This window comes from Pseudophryne corroboree, chromosome 5, assembly GCF_028390025.1.
Source record: "Pseudophryne corroboree isolate aPseCor3 chromosome 5, aPseCor3.hap2, whole genome shotgun sequence".
Lineage (NCBI taxonomy): Eukaryota > Metazoa > Chordata > Amphibia > Anura > Myobatrachidae > Pseudophryne > Pseudophryne corroboree.
The window spans coordinates 493650509-493670781 of record NC_086448.1 but is presented as its reverse complement, the minus strand read 5'-3'; positions in this window follow the sequence as shown (position 1 = coordinate 493670781).

The following is a 20273-nucleotide window of genomic DNA, read 5'->3' as shown; positions in this document are numbered from 1 at the left end:
TTCATGACGTCAGTCCCCGACGGATCGGCCAGTGTGTATGCACAGCACACTGCCCGATCCGTCCATAGATATATCTGCAGATCAATTGATCTGCAGATATATCTATTAGTGTGTACCCACCTTAAGTCTGTGCATGTGCTGTATGTGTTTTTGGGGAAGACTAGACGGGCCAAGTGGCTCTTATTTGTCATCAGTTTCTCTGTTTACACTGGCTAGGGAAAATGATGCATGAACATTCCTATGAATAAGAGTGTTTGTTTTTCAGTTACTTATAGTGACAATTTTGTTTATTCTTACTCTGTCAACATATTAGATAATTGATAAAATGTACAGCAAAAACAAGAAGGAGGCTGCGGATAATAGAGCACAATTTCCTCAAACGGTGAACTGCCCAACCTCCCACTGGACTCTCACCTATATACAGGAACATTGGGGGTAATTCCAAGTTGATCGCAGCAGGATTTTTGATAGCAATTGGGCAAAACCATGTGCACTGCAGGGGAGGCAGATATAACATGTGCAGAAAGAGTTAGATTTGGATGGGTTATTTTATTTCTGTGCAGGGTAAATACTGGCTGCTTTATTTTTACACTGCAAATTAGATTGCAGATTGAACACACCCCACCCAAATCTAACTCTCTCTGCACATGTTATATCTGCCTCCCCTGCAGTGCACATGGTTTTGCCCAATTGCTAACAAAAATCCTGCTGCGATCAACTTGGAATTACCCCCATTGTTGCTTGGACAAAGTTATTTTGATACAGGGGAATAATATTGGAATGGACTCAATCAGCCACGTAATACTCAGTTCCTGACCTACCTATTGGGTAACAATAGCTTAACATATTTGTATGAATTCATATTTTTTATTCTATGTGATATGCACGCAATTTTATGCTTTATTATTATTTTATACATACATTTTTGCAGTATTAAATTGTACAATTAGAGTAATTTAAATCGCTCTTGGACATCGTTCATTCTATTGTTGCATTCTAGCACAGCCTCCTTCTTGTTTTTGCTGTTTTTTATGTATACTGTTTGAGTGACTTCCCCAATTTTTAGAGGCAGCTGCTAAGTAAGACATCCCAGGCGGGATTCAAATCTCTGTCCCTCCCTCCCGCCCCCATCACGCCTGCCGGCAGTATTCAAATGTTGCTGCCGGTGGGTGCGATATCAGCATTTCAGCTCGCCACCCCCAGGGGTAGTGAGCTGAAATGCGTGAAAAGTGACCCATGTGGACGCCTAAATGGGACTTTCCACAATCGCGCCCATGACTTTAGTCGGGTTTAGCCGCTTTACGGGCGCTATCAGCGCTATAATGGGGGTCAATAGAATATCGCCCCACAATCTCTCATCACTGTAGATGGGAGATTGTGGGAAATAAAACATTTGAATCTCACCGCCCATGTCCTAAGCGCCCGAGTACACCTTGGTATAACTATCTCTTGCATATTGACATAATGGGGGCTATTCAATTGTTTGAAAAGTCAGTTGGGTGTCTGACTTTTCAAACATTTGAATTCCCCACAATGTGTTAGTATTAGTAATGTTAGGGATACATTTGATGGGGTTCATCGTTGTGAATGAGCACACATTTTTGGCCAAACATGCTAAGAACAACATATTCATTTATACTCCATGTTAGTTGTAGAGTTTATCATAAATATTTTGTCTATCAGTAGTCTTAGTGCTTACAGTATGCACTTGCATTTTCTTTTTCCTGTATGGTACTACAAGTCTAATCATGGTAACACCACTTATTATGTTTTAAATTTGGGTATAATGTTCCCCCTTTTCTAATACTCTTCTAGAAAGTATATAATGTACAGCTACAAGTTTTCTTCAAGTCAATTTTAAACTGGGAAATTTTTATGTTCTTCCTATGTTTGCTTGGGTGTCCCTTGGTTTCTTCCCACATTCTAAAACACACAGCACCATCTACTGTAAGTAAAATGACTCATGTTTGTGTACATAATTTTTATTATAAGTATAAATACGGCAGCGTCTAATGTGAATGACTACATAAAATATTTCAGCAAGTTGAGATCTCAGTAAAGGATATAGTTGTGATATCAATAAAGGATAAACAATAAATAATTAATGTATCACAACAGAGTTAAGGGAAAAGATAGTGCATTGTAGTGAGCTGCAGGTAATTATCATGAATTTACATTTTACAATGAGAATAAAATCCAATATCATTTTTAATTTAATGCAATTAAAACAATCCACAGGTATCTAATTATTTTCGCTTTCATTTGTCCATGACTGAAAGACGCCTAGATAAATATCTAAAAATGTGTATATATTTGAGAGAGATTTATGTACAGAATTCTGTACTGTAGAGAACAGTCAGCTAATTACAAATCTTAATTAAAGAAGTGATGTTTTGATATTTCTGCTCTATGCAGGTAACAGATTGGTCAAATTAATCTCACTTTTCTCTTAATATTTGTAAAAATATTAAAATTAATGACAACCTGTTTTCTGAGTTCAGGGAATTGACAATGAGTTATAATTTTGTTTGCTGCACATTGTCATTATGTTAATGATTATAGTTGAAATTTACATTATTTCTATATGTTTTAATGAAATTATAATTAATGTGCAAACATATTCAAATAAATAAGTGTTATTCTGAATTAGGATAATTCTAATGGATTGGGCACAGGATAAACAGAAAAGGCAATTTTCTAGAGTACAGTATAATAATAATTCAGAATAAATTTGTCATGTATCAGTTTGGATGAATCACAGTTTTTCTGAGTGTTTTTGGGTGTGAAAACTGCATTGTAGTATTGGGCTTCACCATGGGGAAGCTACAGGTTATGCTCATCCTGATCATCTCATTAGAAAGTTGCTGACTATCACAAATGTGGTCAGAAAGTAGGCTGAAGATTGTCATATCCTATAAATAAGTAGGACACGGCAAAAATCAGTGTTTGTGCATGGCAAATGGAGTTGAGATCAAGATCACTGGTAGGCAAACATAGTTAGGACAAGTGGGACAAAGACAATTGGACAATATACAGTATAGGTAAACAATGTCTGTCACAGATACCAGATCCCAAATCACAATTGAATAGCTGCAAGAGAAAATTGCACGCAGAGGTTCTCATAGAGGAGTACTTGTGAGAAGCATGGTAAATGGATACTCCAATACATAAACTGGCAAAGTTATAGGTTTGTTGCAGTGGCTTGTTATTCTGTTTTCTACAGTAGTTAAAGTTCTTACTCTGCTACCCTTTGATCATTGAGTATTCTTATAAAGGGTTGAGATGAGCAGTTTGCTTTGTATCCAGAAACTGTATTTCTTAGTCCAGTAATTGGCTTAGTTTTGCAAAGCTGGGTACACGATATTCAATTATTGGGCAGATCTGCTGAAATTTGTATGATCAGCCTGATAATTGCATAGTGTATACATAAGAGCTTTAGCCAATAGATGGCTTCAAACGATACTGCAATGGTCGGATCAGGAGGTTAAGATTTTATGTCCTGCTCAAAAATTGCAATCTCTGAAATTCTAATCTCATTGAAGAAAACATACAATGAGCTCAAAATAGCTCAATGTATACAAAGCGCACGATTGGGTAATCGCTTCGGGGATCGGAGCATTTACCTTATCTTCAGATAATAGTTCCGAGGATTGGATTGATTATATGATTTTCAGATAATGGCTCAGGGGATCAGAGCATTTATCTGATCTTCAGAATTGGTCTGAAAATGTCTACTTAATTAAAGACACTAGCTTTTTTTTCTGTTGTACTGGGAAGTTCAGTAACCTGTCAGTTATGTTAGAAATAGAAAACGTATGTAATTTGTCTTTCTTTTTTTTCTTACTAAACAAACAGAGAAGATGCATGCATACAGTACAAAGGAATTTTATTGCATAAAGTCAATGAAACTCCACAGTATCAAGTGACAACATAAAAGGACGGTCAACAAGATAAATTGGGTGAAGCAGTGTTTATCTGAAAGAGTTTTGATCCAATTTAATAAAACAAAGTAAAAATAAAATGGTGATAAGCATCACAAACATTACTCAATGAAACAGTTGGTCATGCCTATCTCAGTTCCATTTACAATGGCATTGTCAATTATACTATACAAATTATACTATACAAACAAAACATGATCACGTCAGGGAGCTACAGTAGCTTAGCATAGCAGTACATAGCATGGAAATTACTTATTAACAAACACTTAAAAAAAACAGAAAAAATCCTGACAAAGAATCAGTATCTGCATCTAAGAAATGAGATGGAATAAAGAATGCTTTCTGAGTATTTTTCACATTCTGTCCATGTTCAGTCTATATATGCTTCAATTTTTTTAAAAAAAATTAGCAAAAAATAAATAAATATGCTAATGTGCAATAAATACTTACTCAGCATTTACATTTTTAACACATTCAATACTCTTTCTATAAAAGTGTAGTATTTTGAACATCCTTTGCCATTCTAAAGAAAAAAATCTGTTTTACAATCTTTTATTTATTTTCCATTACATAAATGTGAAAACAGATGAAAGTATTTATTTTATGACCGACTAAAAACTTAAATGTATTTCAAATTACCAAAACCCACCCTACAGCTATATGATATGACTATTAACCAGCATTGAAGCCCAACATTCCAACAACAAACCAACAACAAACTTCTCATTCAACCCTCACTCAAACTAATTAAACATCTATTCACACCAATGTCCTAACAAACTATGGGGTCTATTTTCTAAGCCTTGGATGGAGATAAAGTGGACGTAGATAAAGTACCAGCCAATCAGCACCTGCCATTTTTCAAACCCAGCCTGCAACTTGGCAGTTGGGAGCTCATTGGCTGGTATTTTATCTCCGTCCACTTTATCTCCATCCAAGGCTTAGTTAAGAATAAGAATAATTTATTGTCATTAACAAGACAAATGAAATGTCAAAGAAATTTTGCAATAAACATCTTGCACAATAAAACAAACAAAACAAGTCTTACTTATAAATTATCTCATTCGTTAAGCCATTTAGTGCATGGATAGTTTTGTATGCGTACGTACCCCTCTAAAACGTTTTTGTGATGGTAATCTTTCAAAAACTGAGTAATTAGGATGACTAGTATCTGCCAATATGTTTCTAGCTCTTTTTAACACTCCCTTTTCATAAAGATCATGTATACATGGAAGGAACACACCAATGACCCTGCCTGCAGTTCTGACCACACGTTCCAAGGAAATCTTCTCAGCCACAGTACAGTTTCCATACCATACTGTTACAGCGTAAGTCAGAACACTCTCTACTATACTGCAATAAAACTTAAACAGCATATCTGTACTCAAGCAAGCAGCTTTAAGACGTCTTAAGAAAAAAAAGGCGCTGCTGCGCCTTCTTAACTAAGAAGGTACAGTTTAAAGACCAGGTTAGGTCTCTGGAAATATAGATGCCCAAAAACTTGAAAGAATCTACCTCCTCAATTTCCATGCCATCCACAAAAACAGGGAGTAGCGGTCTTTGACTACCTCGCCTAAAATCAACTACTTACTCCTTCGTTTTAGATGTATTTAAAAGCAAACAATTTTCCTTACTCCATTTTAACAATCTAAAAACCTCCTGTCTATAAGCATCCTCATCATTTTCGCTAATCAAACCAACTGCCGCTGTATCATTGGCAAATTTCACTACCTTAACAGATTTGACAGCTGAAAAACAATCATGTAAATATGGAATATAATAATGGGCTCAGGACACACCCCTGAGGCACACCAGTTTTTAACTGCACCTCCTATCGGAGAAAAACTATTTTGCAAACCTTAAAGATAATAGGTTACTTTACTATAGATGTAGCCATGCTCATCTTGACTGCAATTTGCCATATTCGCGACAAGCCAGGCATGGCAAGTGTGCCCACAACTAGGATGCGTACATCTATAGAAATTACATGGGCTCTGTACTAAGACGCAGCTCAGCGTACCCAAGGCGCATGTGCCTATGCAGGCATTCCGCAAACTGGATGAATGTAGCAACATCTGTATAAGCACCCTGGCCCTGATGTTACAAGTGAAGGTAGAAGAGCACAGATGAGTGATTTTCCTACTCTCAGTGAAAATCCTGAGAATAATTACCAATGTTACACTATCTGTAAATGTTATTAAGGTAACAGATGACATCCAAAATGCCATAATAGTAAGAAGAATATACTCAAAGTTGCAGAGTCTTACTATATATTGTACAGTATGCAGTTTAATAAGATTTCTGTTTTCAAACTGAACATTGCCATTTGTTAGAAAAGTTTATTTTACTAAAATAAAAGTATTTGACAAATGTTAATCAAAACATGCACAGCAAGCTGGTGCAGTGAAAACAGGCATCCAGGAGCATAACATAGAATAATGAAATACCGACTGGTGGACAGCCAAGCTGTGAGCAAGTACAATCCTTGCCCAAGTCTCTCTACATCAGGCATTCCCAACCTCCATCCTCAGGGCACACTAACAGTGCAGGTTTTAGTGATACCCAGGCTTCAGCACAGATGGATAAATTCAAATAACTGATATATTAATTAAGTCACCTGTGCCTAAGCATGGATATCACTAAAACCTGGACTGTTAGTGTGCCTTAAGGACCCAAGGTTGGGAATGCCTGCACTACATAGTAGATTATAACGTTAGGTGTGAGAAACTAAACACACCACCAATGATAAAACTATCTTAAATGTATATAATGGATAAAAGCAAATTGACATAAATTAATACATGAAAATAACATGTAAAAGTGTATACATTTATATTTTAGTAATGTTTTACTGTTTTGTTTTGTTTTTTCAATAGAAATGTATTCAGTTAATTTAATTTTTCCTTATTGTTGTTTTTATAAACCAGTCTTGTGAATATAAACTTTTTTCGTCATTTGCCTTTTGTATTGGTTTGGATATTAGAAAGGTCTCTCACATAGTTAGCTAGAACATGCTGATAAATCTTTTCCTTGCAGTAAGTCCTCAATCAATCTGTTTAGGCTTTTTCCAAGAGCTGTATTTCATAGAGCATATTGTATATTAAGATGAAAGTCATTCCTCTGTGCCTCTCAAAAGTGAATAGTGTGCCATAAGGATTAGCAGCTAGCACACAACATTTTTACTCTATGAATTATAGGCTCTTCACTACAATATATAAACATTCAGTTCTTCTGAACTGACAGTGTAATCTGTAATCTTAAATTATTATAAAGATGAAGCTATGAAAGAAAATGCCTCCAATTCAAATGGATGAACATAACGTTTAAGGGCTTATATAGCTTTTGCAACATTACTTGCTCATTGGTGTTTTTGAAAGACCAGTTTGGTACATAAATATTCTGTAGCAATGCATTATTTTTTATTTTTTACAGTTTCTGAAGAATAAAAATGCAGCAAATTTCTGAAGATGTCTTTTTATTGCAAAGTGACATTTTTCCACTTACTTGTTTTTCAAAATAGCCCACTGAAAAGCAAATGCATAAAAGGTAGAAGGGATATATTGATATTTGACCTGTCTATTATACATGCACATAAACAATTATTAATGGTGTTAAATATAATGGAATTGGCAAAGTGTTTGAGTAAAAACTAACCTGTCATAGAAAGAAAATAAGCTGCCATGCACTTTTTCTGAGTTTTTCTGAAAGTTATTGTAAAATTTCAATATAGAGTAGTGAATTAGACGAACAGTCAATAACTACTTACTTGATCTGATATGAAAGTAGACAGAGAGAAGTTAATTTCTTGCAATTAGATTATCTAAATTAAATTGCTGAAAACTAAAATTACAATTTGGTTGCATTTGGAAAATTATTTAAGATAGTTTAATTTTGCATAAATTGTGCCAAATTATATTTTCCTATCAAACCTTGACGTCTTTAAAACCTGCGAGGTAGCACACAAATGTCCATTATTTGACTGTCTTGCAGTGTGATTAAGTACCGGTATATGTAACATATTAGGATGATATGCCACCAATTGCTACAGTATCAGTTGTTCTACAGTATATAAAGTTAAGCAGCAGCAGACACTGTCAATTGCTCCAATCATTGTGTTCTGTAGTTTGTCAAAACAGCTTAGGTACATTCAAATACAAAAATAGTTTCCTGTTGATTTAGATGGTGGTGATATGTACAAAGAAGAAAAATTGTAGCATTTATTGGTATTTGGGAAATTAATGAATTTACTGTCCTTGTGGTAAGTACAATTACTCCTAATTACCAAGAGATCATGCACAAAGAAAATTAACAATTCTACTTTTTAGCCTTGTCCTTTTTAACCACTTGTCTGGCATGGTTGCATCAGATGCGAGTAAGCCAGGCTGGGCTTGCCCTGACATGGAAGCATCTGATGTGACCAGTCAGAAATGCCCACTTGGTTGCTGCTGGAAAGGAATCTTCCTGCAGCTACCTCTAACAGAGGGACCTGATTTAATAGTCCATAATATATGACTTTTTCAGGGTATATTATTCTGTGGGCACAAGTACAGAGATGCATAATTGTAGAGTAGCATCCATTGGGAGCACTACTCGCATGTAGTGATGTTTTTAACCTGATGGTTAGTGGGCAACACATACTGTAATGTATGATGACCACTATTGCATACATTTTCCATTCTCCAGTGGCTTATATTTTGTAAAATAAAGACATCTTTCTGGTAGCAAGTATACAATGCAGACCTTTACTATATTATACAAACCCCAATCTTTGGTGGATATTACATAATGCAAAGCCTATACAGACTGCTGGTGGCTATTGTATAGTGCAGATCCAATATGGCCCACATTCTTTGACGCCTATTATGTTATGTCAGGCATAAGGGCATAATTAATAATTATTAGAACCTAGGCCTGATAATTATAATCTCTTATCAACACTATTTGTGGCAACAAGATATTTAGTTACACCCAGATGTATCTATCAGATCAGATGTTACACACACATGCTAGAATGGGCTTGGATAGAATCCTATCTCTGCAATGTGTAACAGCAAAGAGACTCTACTTTTAATTTCATGGTGCTGCCGTTCTATTATGCATATGCTATCTGCTGTTTTTTGCAAAGTGTAGCTTATAAGCAACTAGAGATATGCCGCGGGCACTTTTCGTGTTTTGGTTTTGGATCTGGATCCTCGCTCGTGTTTTGGGTTTAGGTTTTGGTTTCGTATCGGGATGATTTTTGAAAAAAAACACAAAAATGGCTAAAATAACAGAATTTGGGGGTATTTTGATCCTACGGTATTATTAACCTCAATAACATTCATTTCCACTCATTTCCAGTCTATTCTGAACACCTCACACCTCACAATATTGTTTTTAGGCAAAAAGGTTGCACCGAGGTCGCTGGATGACTAAGCTAAGCGACCCAATTGGGCGGCACAAACACCTAGCCCATCTAGGAGTGGCAATGCAGTGGCAGACAGGATGGCACATTTAAAAACTAGGCCCCAAAGAGCATATAATGCAAAGAAGAAAAAGAGGTGCAATGAGGTAACTGGATGTCTAAGGAAGCGCCCCAAGTGGGTGGCACAAACACCTGGCCCATCTATGAGTGGCACTGCAGTGGCAGACAGGATGGCACTTTTAAAAACTAGGCAACAAAGAGCACATAATGCAAAGAAGAAAAAGAGGTGCAAGATGGAATTGTCCTAGGGCCCTCCCACCCAGGGCCCTCCCACCCACTCTTATGTTGCATAAACAGGACATACACACTTTAACAAACCAATCATTTCAGTGACAGGGTCTGCCACACGACTGTGGATGAAATTATTGGTTTGTTTGGGCCCCCACAAAAAAAGAAGCAATTAATCATCCCACCAAAAAAGAAGCAATTCATCTCTCCTTGCACAAACTGGCTCTACAGAGGCAAGATGTCATCCTCATCCTCCCATTCCTCAACCCTTTCAGCATGTACATCCTCTTTCTCACAGCGTATTAATTCGTCCCCACTGGAATCCACCATCACAGGACCCTGTTTACTTTTTGGGGGCATTGCTGGTCAAGGTCTTCCTGGAGGAATTTATAATTAATTTTGATGAACATCATCTCCCCATTTTGTGGCAGTAACCTCCTACTCCTATCACTGACAAGGTGACCAGCTGCAGTAAACACTCTTTCAGAGTACACACTGGAGGGGGGGGGGGGGCAACTTAGGTAAAATAAAGCTAGTTTGTGCAAGGGCGTCCAAATTGCCTCTTTTTCCTGACAGTATACGTACAGACTGTCTAACATGCCTACTTGGATGCTGTCACCTATATAATCCTCCACCATTCTTTCAATGGTGACAGCATCATATCCAGTGATAGTAGACATGTCAGTAATCATTGGCAGGTCCTTCAGTCCGGACCAGATGTCAGCACTTGCTCCTGACTGCCCTGCATCACCGTCAGCGGGTGAGCTCGGACATTTTATCCTTTTCCTCGCAGCCCCAGTTGTGGGAGAAAATGAAGGAGGAGTTGTTAACGGGTCACGTTCCGCTTGAGTTGACAATTGTCTCACCAGCAGGTCTTTGAACGTCTGCAGACTTGTCACTGCTGGATAGAGAGATACAACGTAGGCTTTAAACCTAGGATCGAGCACGGTGGCCAAAATGCAGTCCTCTGATTTCAACAGATTGACCACCTTTGCATCCTGACAAAGCGAATGAAGGGCTCCATCCACAAGTTCAACATATTTTGCAGGATCACTCCATCTTAGCTCTTCCTTCAATTTCTCCAGCTTCTTCTGCAAAGGTCTGATTATGGGAATGACCTGACTCAAGCTGGCAGTTTCTGAACTGACTTGTGTGGTAAGTTCGAAAGGGTTGGAGAACCTTGCACAAGACGGAAATCATTCTCCACTGTGCATTCAGGTGCATTCCTCCTCCTTTGCCTATATCGTAGGGGGATGTATAGGCTTAAATGGCCTTTTGCTGCTCCTTCATCCTCTGAAGCATATAGAGTGTTGAATTCCACCTCGTTACCACCTCTTGCTTCAGGTGATGGCAGGGCAGGTTCAGGAGTGTTTTGCTGGCGCTCCAGTCTTCGGCACGCAGTGGTTGAATGTCGAAAGTGGCAAGCAATTTTTCGGGCTACCGACAGCATCTCCTGCACACCCCTGTCATTTTTCAAAAAATTCTGCACCACCGAATTAATTGTATGTGCAAAACATGGGATGTGTTAGAATTTGCCCAGATGTAATGCACGCACAATATTGGTGGCATTGTCCGATATCACAAATCCCCAGTAGAGTCTAAGTGGGGTAAGCCATTGTGCGATGATGTCCCTCAGTTTCCATAAGAGGTTGTCAGCAGTGTGCCCCTTACGGAAACCAGTGATACACAATGTAGTCTGCCTAGGAACAAGCTGGCATTTGTGAGATGCTGCTACTGCTGTCGTTGCTGCTGGAGGCAATACATCTACCCGGTGGGCTGTCACAGTCATGTAGTCCTTAGTTTGCCCTGCGCCACTTGTCCACATGTCCATGGTTAAGTGGATAGTGGGTAAAACCACATTTTTTAGGACACTTTTCTTAATGTCTCTGTACAGTCCGGGAATCGCTTTCCTAGTGAAGCGGAATCTAGATGGGATTTTGGTACACTACCTCCATCAATTGTCTAAATCCCACTGCACCAATGGCGGATACCAGATGCACGTCTAACACCAACATAGCTGTCAAGGCCTCAGTTATCCACTTTGCAACAGGATGACTGCTGTCATATTTCATCTTCATCGCAAAGGGCTGTTGGACAGTCAATTGCTTAGTTGAAGTAGTACAAGCGGTCTTCTGAATTCCTCTCTGGGATGATGATCGACTCCCAGCAGCAACAACAGCTGCGGCAGCAGCAGTAGGCGTACCACTCAAGGATCCTCCAAAGGAGTCCCGGTTAGGAGAGGACTCATCAGTCATGCCAGTGACATGTACTGCAAGGCTACTGACATTCCTGACTGAGGAGGAAATTGACGTTGAGGAGTTGGTGGTGTGGCTTGCAGGAGAATGAGTACAAGAGGAAGAAGGGATTTAGGTGTCAGTGGACTACTTACGCTCTAACCCAAAGTTTCTGAACTTGACAATGACTTATGATGAATGAGCTGCAGGTGACGTATAAGGGAGGATGTTCCTAGGTGGTTAATGTCCTTACGCCTACTAATTACGGATTGAAAAAGGCAACACACGGCTTGACACCTGTTGTCCGGATTTGTGGAGAAATAATTCCACACTGAACAGGTGGCTTTTTTGGTATTTTGCCCAGGCATGACAATGAGCTTATTCATCCCACAGACAACAGCTGTCTCCCCCCGTGCCTGATTTAAACAAACCACATCACCATCAGAATCCTCCTCGTTAACTTCCTCCTCAGTGACAGCAACACCCATATCCTCATCCAGGTGTACTTCAACAGTGCCATCTTCAATTTGAATATCAGAAACTCCTTCCAGCACTTGCAGAAGGCATTCAAATGATGGAAGGAGCCACCTCTTCCCATCTAGTGTTGGGAAGGTCAGGTATCGCAACCGCCAACACACTTGGACTCTACTTGGGGATTTGTGATACCATCTTAGAATGCACAGTTCTTTGCTGTGCTTTTGCCAGTTTAACTCTTATCATTTTGCTAGCAGGAGGATGAGGGATTCCATCGTAATGTGAAGCTGAACCACTAGTCATGAACATAGGCCGTGGCCTATGTTCATGACTAGTGGTTCAGCTTCACATTAGCCGTTCCTTGCCACTCTGTGTCGTAAATGGCATATTGGCAAGTTTAAATCTTTCCTCAGACCATTTACATTTTTTGGGGGGTCATATTACTGAACTTCGGCTTTGTGGATTTTACATGCCCTCTACTATGACATTGGGCATTGGACTTGGCAGACAACGTTGATGGAATTTCATCATCTATGTCATGACAGCAGCTTCAGCACTAGGAGGAAGTGGTTCTTGATGTTTCCCTATTTTATCCTCCAAATTTTTGTTCCGCATTATTTTTTCTTGAGTTATATAACACAATATGTGGCACAGGAGAGCATACCCCTACACCACACAGGGCAAACCCTGAAAAAAATATTTTGATTAAATATTAATAACCCCTTTATTTGGAGTAAATATACAGTACAGGACGACACCACTGGACTTATATTGCAGTACCACTGGACTGGACTTATACAATAGTACCACTGGACTTATACAGCAGTACCACTGGACTTATATGGCAGTATCCCTGGACTGGACTTATACGGCAGTACCACTGGACTGGACTTATATGGCTTTTTCACTGGACTTATATGGCATTACCACTGGACTGGATTTATATGGCAGTACCAATGGCCATATAAGGCAGTATCACTGTACTTATACAGCAGTACCCCTGGACTTATACGGCAGTGTCACTGGACTTATATGGCAGTACCACTGTACTGGATTTTTACGTCAGTATCACTGGACTTATACAGCAGTACCACCTGGCTTATACAATAGTACCAATGGACTTATACAGCAGTACCACTGAACTTATATGGCAGTACCACTGCACTGGATTTATACAGAAGTACCACTTAATTTATATGGCAGACCACTGGACATATACGGCAGTATCACTGTACTTTTTTGTCAGTACCACTGGACTTATACGGCAGTATCACTGGAATTATATGGAAGTACCACTGGACTTATACGGCAGTACCACTGGACTGTATTTATCGGGCAGTACCACTTTATTTGTACCGCAGTACCACTGGACATATACAGCAGAATCAATGGAATTATACGACAGTACCACTGGACTTTACAGCAGTATCACTGGACTTATATGGCAGTACCACTGCACTTATATAGCAGTACCACTAGACTGGATTTATACAGAAGTACCACTGGACTTATATGGCAGTACCACTTGACTTATATGGCAGTACCACTGGACTTATACGGCAGTACCACTGGACTGGATTTATATGGCAGTACCACTGGATTTATATGACAGTTCCACTGGACATATACGGCAGTATCACTGGACTTGTATGGCATTACCACTGGACCTATACGGCAGTACCACTGGACTGGATTTATACGGCAGTACCACTGTACTTATACGGCAGTACCACTGGACTTAAATTTCAGTACCAATGGACTTATACGGCATTACCACTGGACTGGATTTATACGGCAGTACCACTGGATTTATACAGCAATACCAATGGACATATATGGCAGTGTCAGTGGACTTATATGGCAGTACCACTGTATGGATTTTTGCGGCAGTATCACTGGACTTATACGGCAGTACCACTGGACATATACAGCAGTATCACTGGACTTATAAGGCAGTATCACTGGATTTATACAGCATTATCACTGGACATATATGGCAGTATCACTGACTTATGCAGCAGTATCACTGGACTTATACGGCAATACCACTGGACTTATATGGCAGTACCACTTGACTTGTACAGCAGCACAGGGACACCACCATTGGACTGATGCAGCACAACACAGCACCACTGGACTGGACTTATACAGCTGCACTGGACATATGGCAGCAGAGGACACCACTACTGTGACTGGACTGATGCAGCACAAGACACCACCACTGGACTGATGCAGCACAACAAAACACCACTAGAATGACACACACAAGACAGAGCTGGTCGCCTCCCCACTTTCCCGCACAGACAGACACTGAGGAGACAGACACGTCCTCTCGTTACACTCTCTAGGACTGGAGTGAAAATGGCGGCGATGCGCGGCTCCTTATATGGAATCCAAAACCCGCTAGAATCCGACAGCGGGATGATGACGTTTTGCCTCGTTCTGGTTTCTGAGTCTGGCGGGAAGTCCTGAGCCGGGCTCGGATCCGGGCTCGGGACATGATGTTTCGGTAGGGTTCAGTTCTCAGAGAACAGAACCCGCTCATCTCTATAAGCAACAATTGTTAATGCTATCTTCAGATTACGTTACCTATTGGGGTCGAGCTCCAGAATGTTAAGCACTCCAGAGCTTGGTAAATATGGGAAGATAGCAGCCACCCTAGGTTTCTATGGGTACTGCTTTTTTGGTTAAATAAAAAAGGGTCACTGCAGGAAATATTGTAGATAAGTGGAGCCAGTGTAGTTTTGCTATAGGAGATAAAATGGATTAAAGCGGGGATGGATGGGGGAAGAGAATGTTAGATTAGATGAGGCTTAAAAGACAGAAAATGATGGTTTACTTCAAGTTATCATTACTCAAATAACATGTAAAATAGATATGTATCTTTTATTAAACAAATCCAAAGGCAAAAAAGATTCAATAGAAATCACAAAGACCAAATTATTAAATTAAGTTTAATACCTGTATATGAAAATACTCAAAATGCTTAAAAGATGCACACACAAAAAATATTTCATAAAACTGACATACAGAGATAGTCTTAGGCAAATAATGGTCTTTCAAACAAAAAGGAAGAATTTACACAAATGTTTCACTTATATACTGTAATTCATAACTATTTGGGGGTAGATGCAAGTTGTCTAGAGCAATTTCCAAAATCAGATTGGCTTCCACAAATTTAACAAAGTGTTGTACAGTATATAGGGCATGATATTTATCCCTGTGCAATGGACCCCCTTATGGCAAATTGTGGTCTGTTTAGGTATTACAACTGTTCATGAAGAGCAAGTTTAAAGCAACTAACTTAAGTTGTAAAAACTTCAAACATATTATACAGTATCTCTGCATTAATACATCAGAGAAAGATAATATTAGATTCAAATAATACAGTGCCTTATCATGAACAAATAGATGGGATACATGATAACATTGTAATGTAGTCTTCAAAGGTTATTATATTGCCCTATTTATTTTTATTTTCTAAAGAGAATTGAATCTGAATGGTGTGTTATTTTCAGTAAAGTTTTACAGATCTTCAAGGAATTTGGAGCAATTTAACATGTCATAAGAAAACTGACATACTGGCTATGACTTTATGATAAGTAGTTTGCATTCAAAAAAGGTAAAAACCAAAACAAACAGTGAGCTAGATTTATTAAGCGACAACTTGTGCAAGCTGACTATTCATTGCAGGTTTGATGTAAAATGGTATGTCCTGCATTTAATATTATTGCCATTTTCCATATCAAGCAACCAATAAACATAGGCTTGGAAATGCTGCTGCGTTGCAAATCTAGCCCAGCATCTACAATGCAATGTGGCAAGTTTCCTGGATGAGAGCATATCACATTACTGTTTCCTAATGTCAGTTTTAATTCCAAGGACATTTTCTTTAGAAAAATCAAACATACTGTATGTAATGTATGCCATAAACGAATGGCTGATACTTATTTCTTTATGGATGATGTAATATACCGCACTTAAGAGTTTATATTTATCATGCACATTTTATGAGATTTTCTTGGCAAAAATACAAAAAATCTGAAAAGATATGCTTAACATTAAAATATTGATTCAACACATAAACATATACTTTTATAATATATAGTACGTGTATATATTTGTATCTGGGGAGACTAAAATAAGCTTATCTCTAGTCAATCTTTACATATATCTGTGAAATAAAATATAAACATGTAAATTTAAATCAATCTTCAGCACAGTACTGTATATCATTTTTATTTATTTGGTAGCGGGCAACATGTATGGGTTATGGCTTCTTTCAAAGAATGCTGCCTTTTTGTTCCCTTTCAGTTGTAGGCACATGTTTTCTATTTAAGGTTAGCTTGTATCAAACTGTAATTCTAAGTATTATAGCTTTTTTTGTTTGACTAATGATTTTAACTTTTATTCACAAAATAAAATATCTTGAACTACTGTATATATAAAAAGGCATAAATTAGAATATTAAATATTAACGTATAATAAGAGCTATGCTAGATCAAATACAGGTTGAGTATCCCTTATCCAAAATGCTTGGGACCAGAAGTATTTTGGACATTGGATTTTTCCGTATTTTGGAATAATTGCATATCATACTGAGATATCATGATGCTGGGACCCAGGTCTAAGCACAGAATGCATTTATGATTCATTTACACCTTATACACACAGACTGAAGATCATTTTAGCCAATATTTTTTATAACTTTGTGCATTAAACAAAGTTTGTGTACATTGAGCCATCAGCAAACAAAGGTTTCACTATCTCACTCACAAAATCCTGTATTTCGGAATATTTGGATATGGGATACTCAACCTGTATTATTTAGCATAAAAAGCATGGAAGATGGTGCATAAATGACACTGAGGTTTACAGTATTTCTGCCACGCAGGTGAAACACAGACATTGAAACACTTATATGCACAATGCAATGACATGGCTTTGTTTGTAAAAATGGTAGTACTTGGAGGGAATTTTGGTAATGCTACATCTTACTTTGCAGTACAGTACATTAAGATAAATGGATGAGAATGCAGCAACAAAAAAATAAGTTGAACTTATCAAGCATTTGACATGAGAAAATGTTCTTTGGTTCATGAAACAAACTGGTGACATTCTACTTTCAGATTATCAGTGTACACATCTTTTATTTCTCGATCCAACAAAAAGTCAATTTCAACTATAAAATTTTAAAAGCTAGTTTTCCTAGAATATCATATTGATGTATCATTTTGCTCGTCTGTAATAAAGATCCTGTGAGAAGAATAACTCATCCTTGGCCCAACTACATTATATTCCACAGACCATGTAAATCAAAAGAATTTTGAATGTAATTTAAATGATAATTGTTATTTCTGATGGGCAGGATTTATCATAAAATAAAGAATTACTAGTGAGAACAATGGACAGCCTGCTGTTCTCACAATTCATTCATTTTAGATTCAGATTTGTGTGACCTTTCCGCAGTTCAGGACCTGGAATTACACTGTTGTTGTCAGTGAACCACAAGACGTCACTTAAAGGGATTTCCACTATGAAATGTATTTTATTTATTAGCTTGTACATACTCTTATGCTACCTTTTCTAAATAGGGTTCTATATTTAAAAAATGAATAATAATAGTTCATGCGCAATCCTAAAAAACTATTAAGTCCATATATTAAATCCACTTTTTACGTCTCCAGCAATCGCTGCTCCCTTCTTCACCCTTCCTCAAGGGTATTTGCATCACTATAGTAACAATAACAAAAGGTGGCGCAGATAGTGTGATAATGTTTTTAAAAGGACTCAATTTTACTTCAAAGTTAAACGTACATTAAAAAGATTATAAACAGCTTATCACAAAAGTCATCACCCAGGCAGAGCACAACAATGAGCATGTGGAAATAGCGGTACTGGATCCCCTCCGCTCAGGGCTCCGGCTCTTTCACCTCCGCGTCCCAGCTCGTGTCTCCCGGCTTCTGGTCTCGACACCGTGCAGACTTGTGCAGGCTGTAATGGTGGCTCAGTGTCTCTGAGAGGAGGAGATCCGGGACAGCTATTGCCGCATGCCCATTGTTGTGCTCTGGTGGTGTTGCAGGTGGTGCTTCCTATGCATTAATAGTTACCAGCTTTTCGCATGAGGAAATGTTTAGATTGAGTTTTAGAGAATCCACTGATGTCATTATGTACGACAATGTCTTTTATGTTTCTACCATGATTACAAGAGGGGAGAACTGTTGCCCCCTGTAATGCAGGAAGGTTGAGATCAGTGGACACAATGGACACAATTCCCTTAGCTGCTTTCATCAGTTTGTTACTAGCTGTGGTGTATTGCTGGGTCCATACCAGTCAATTCTCTTGATCACTGGAGATAATCTTAGTAAGAGCCTCCATTCTGGAAATAAAGGAAGCTTTATTTTTTGCTATCATCAAGGTTTTTGAGTAACATATTATTGATTTGCAAGATTGCGCCAGTTGGATCACTGCATATATGTATGATTCTTAAAAATTGAGAAAATGGCAATCCATGTTTCGATGATGGTGGATGATGACTATCTGCTCTGAGAACTGTGTTCTGATCAGTCTTTTTGTAATACATGGAAGTATGTAGAGTATGATCATTTGCTTGGTATACAGCTACATCCAAATAGTGGATACTTGCAAAGCTAGATTTACAGGTGAACTTGATTGGGAATTCCTTGGAGGTAATCTAACATAGTAACATAGGGGGTAATTCAGATATATATGCAGGGAAAGGCAGATATAACATGTGCAGAGAGAGTTAGATTTGGGTGGGGTGTGTTCAAACTCAAATCTAAATTGCAGTGTAGAAATAAAGCAGGCAGTATTTACATTGCACAGAAACATAATAATCCAACCAAATCTAACTCTCTCTGCACATGTTATATCTGCCCCACCTGCAGTGCACATGGTTTTGCCCAACTGCTAACAAATTTGCTGCTATGATCATATCTGAATTACCCCCATAGTAACATAGTTTCTGAGGTTGAAAAAAGACAATTTGTTAATCGCAGAACCAAAAAATTACTGTTTTGCGCTAAAATACTAAATGGTGCATATATGAATGAAAACTCCTGTATAATATATAACCATCTGATTTATTTATTCAATAAAATATATATATATAAAAAGACTGGGTAACGTTCTGCTTTTACTATATAGAATTCATGTGTACAAGTCATCAAATACTTTTCCTAATTGCTATAACAATGGAAGACATTTGATATATATTACCACATGTAGTATGAATACTTATGCACACTCTAGATAGTATCCAATCTTAAGAATACATCTTTCATAAAAAAGTGCAATTTAACTTTAAAATGTTGGCCCTCATTCCGAGTTGTTCGCTCGGTATTTTTCATCGCATCGCAGTGAAAATCCGCTTAGTACGCATGCGCAATGTTCGCACTGCGACTGCGCCAAGTAACTTTACTATGATGAAAGTATTTTTACTCACGGCTTTTTCTTCGCTCCGGCGATCGTAATGTGATTGACAGGAAATGGGTGTTACTGGGCGGAAACACGGCGTTTCAGGGGCGTGTGGCTGAAAACGCTACCGTTTCCGGAAAAAACGCAGGAGTGGCCGGAGAAACGGTGGGAGTGCCTGGGCGAACGCTGGGTGTGTTTGTGACGTCAACCAGGAACGACAAGCACTGAAATGATCGCACAGGCAGAGTAAGTCTGGAGCTACTCTGAAACTGCTAACTCGTTTGTAATCGCAATATTGCGCGTACGTCGGTCGCAATTTTAAGAAGCTAAGATTCACTCCCAGTAGGCGGCGGCTTAGCGTGTGTAACTCTGCTACATTCGCCTTGCGAGCGAACAACTCGGAATGAGGGCCGTTATCCATATAGATACTGTAGAAACAACTGTGTTTAAAGATGCTGTTACCACTCATATGCTGTATGCACACAGCTTATTGTT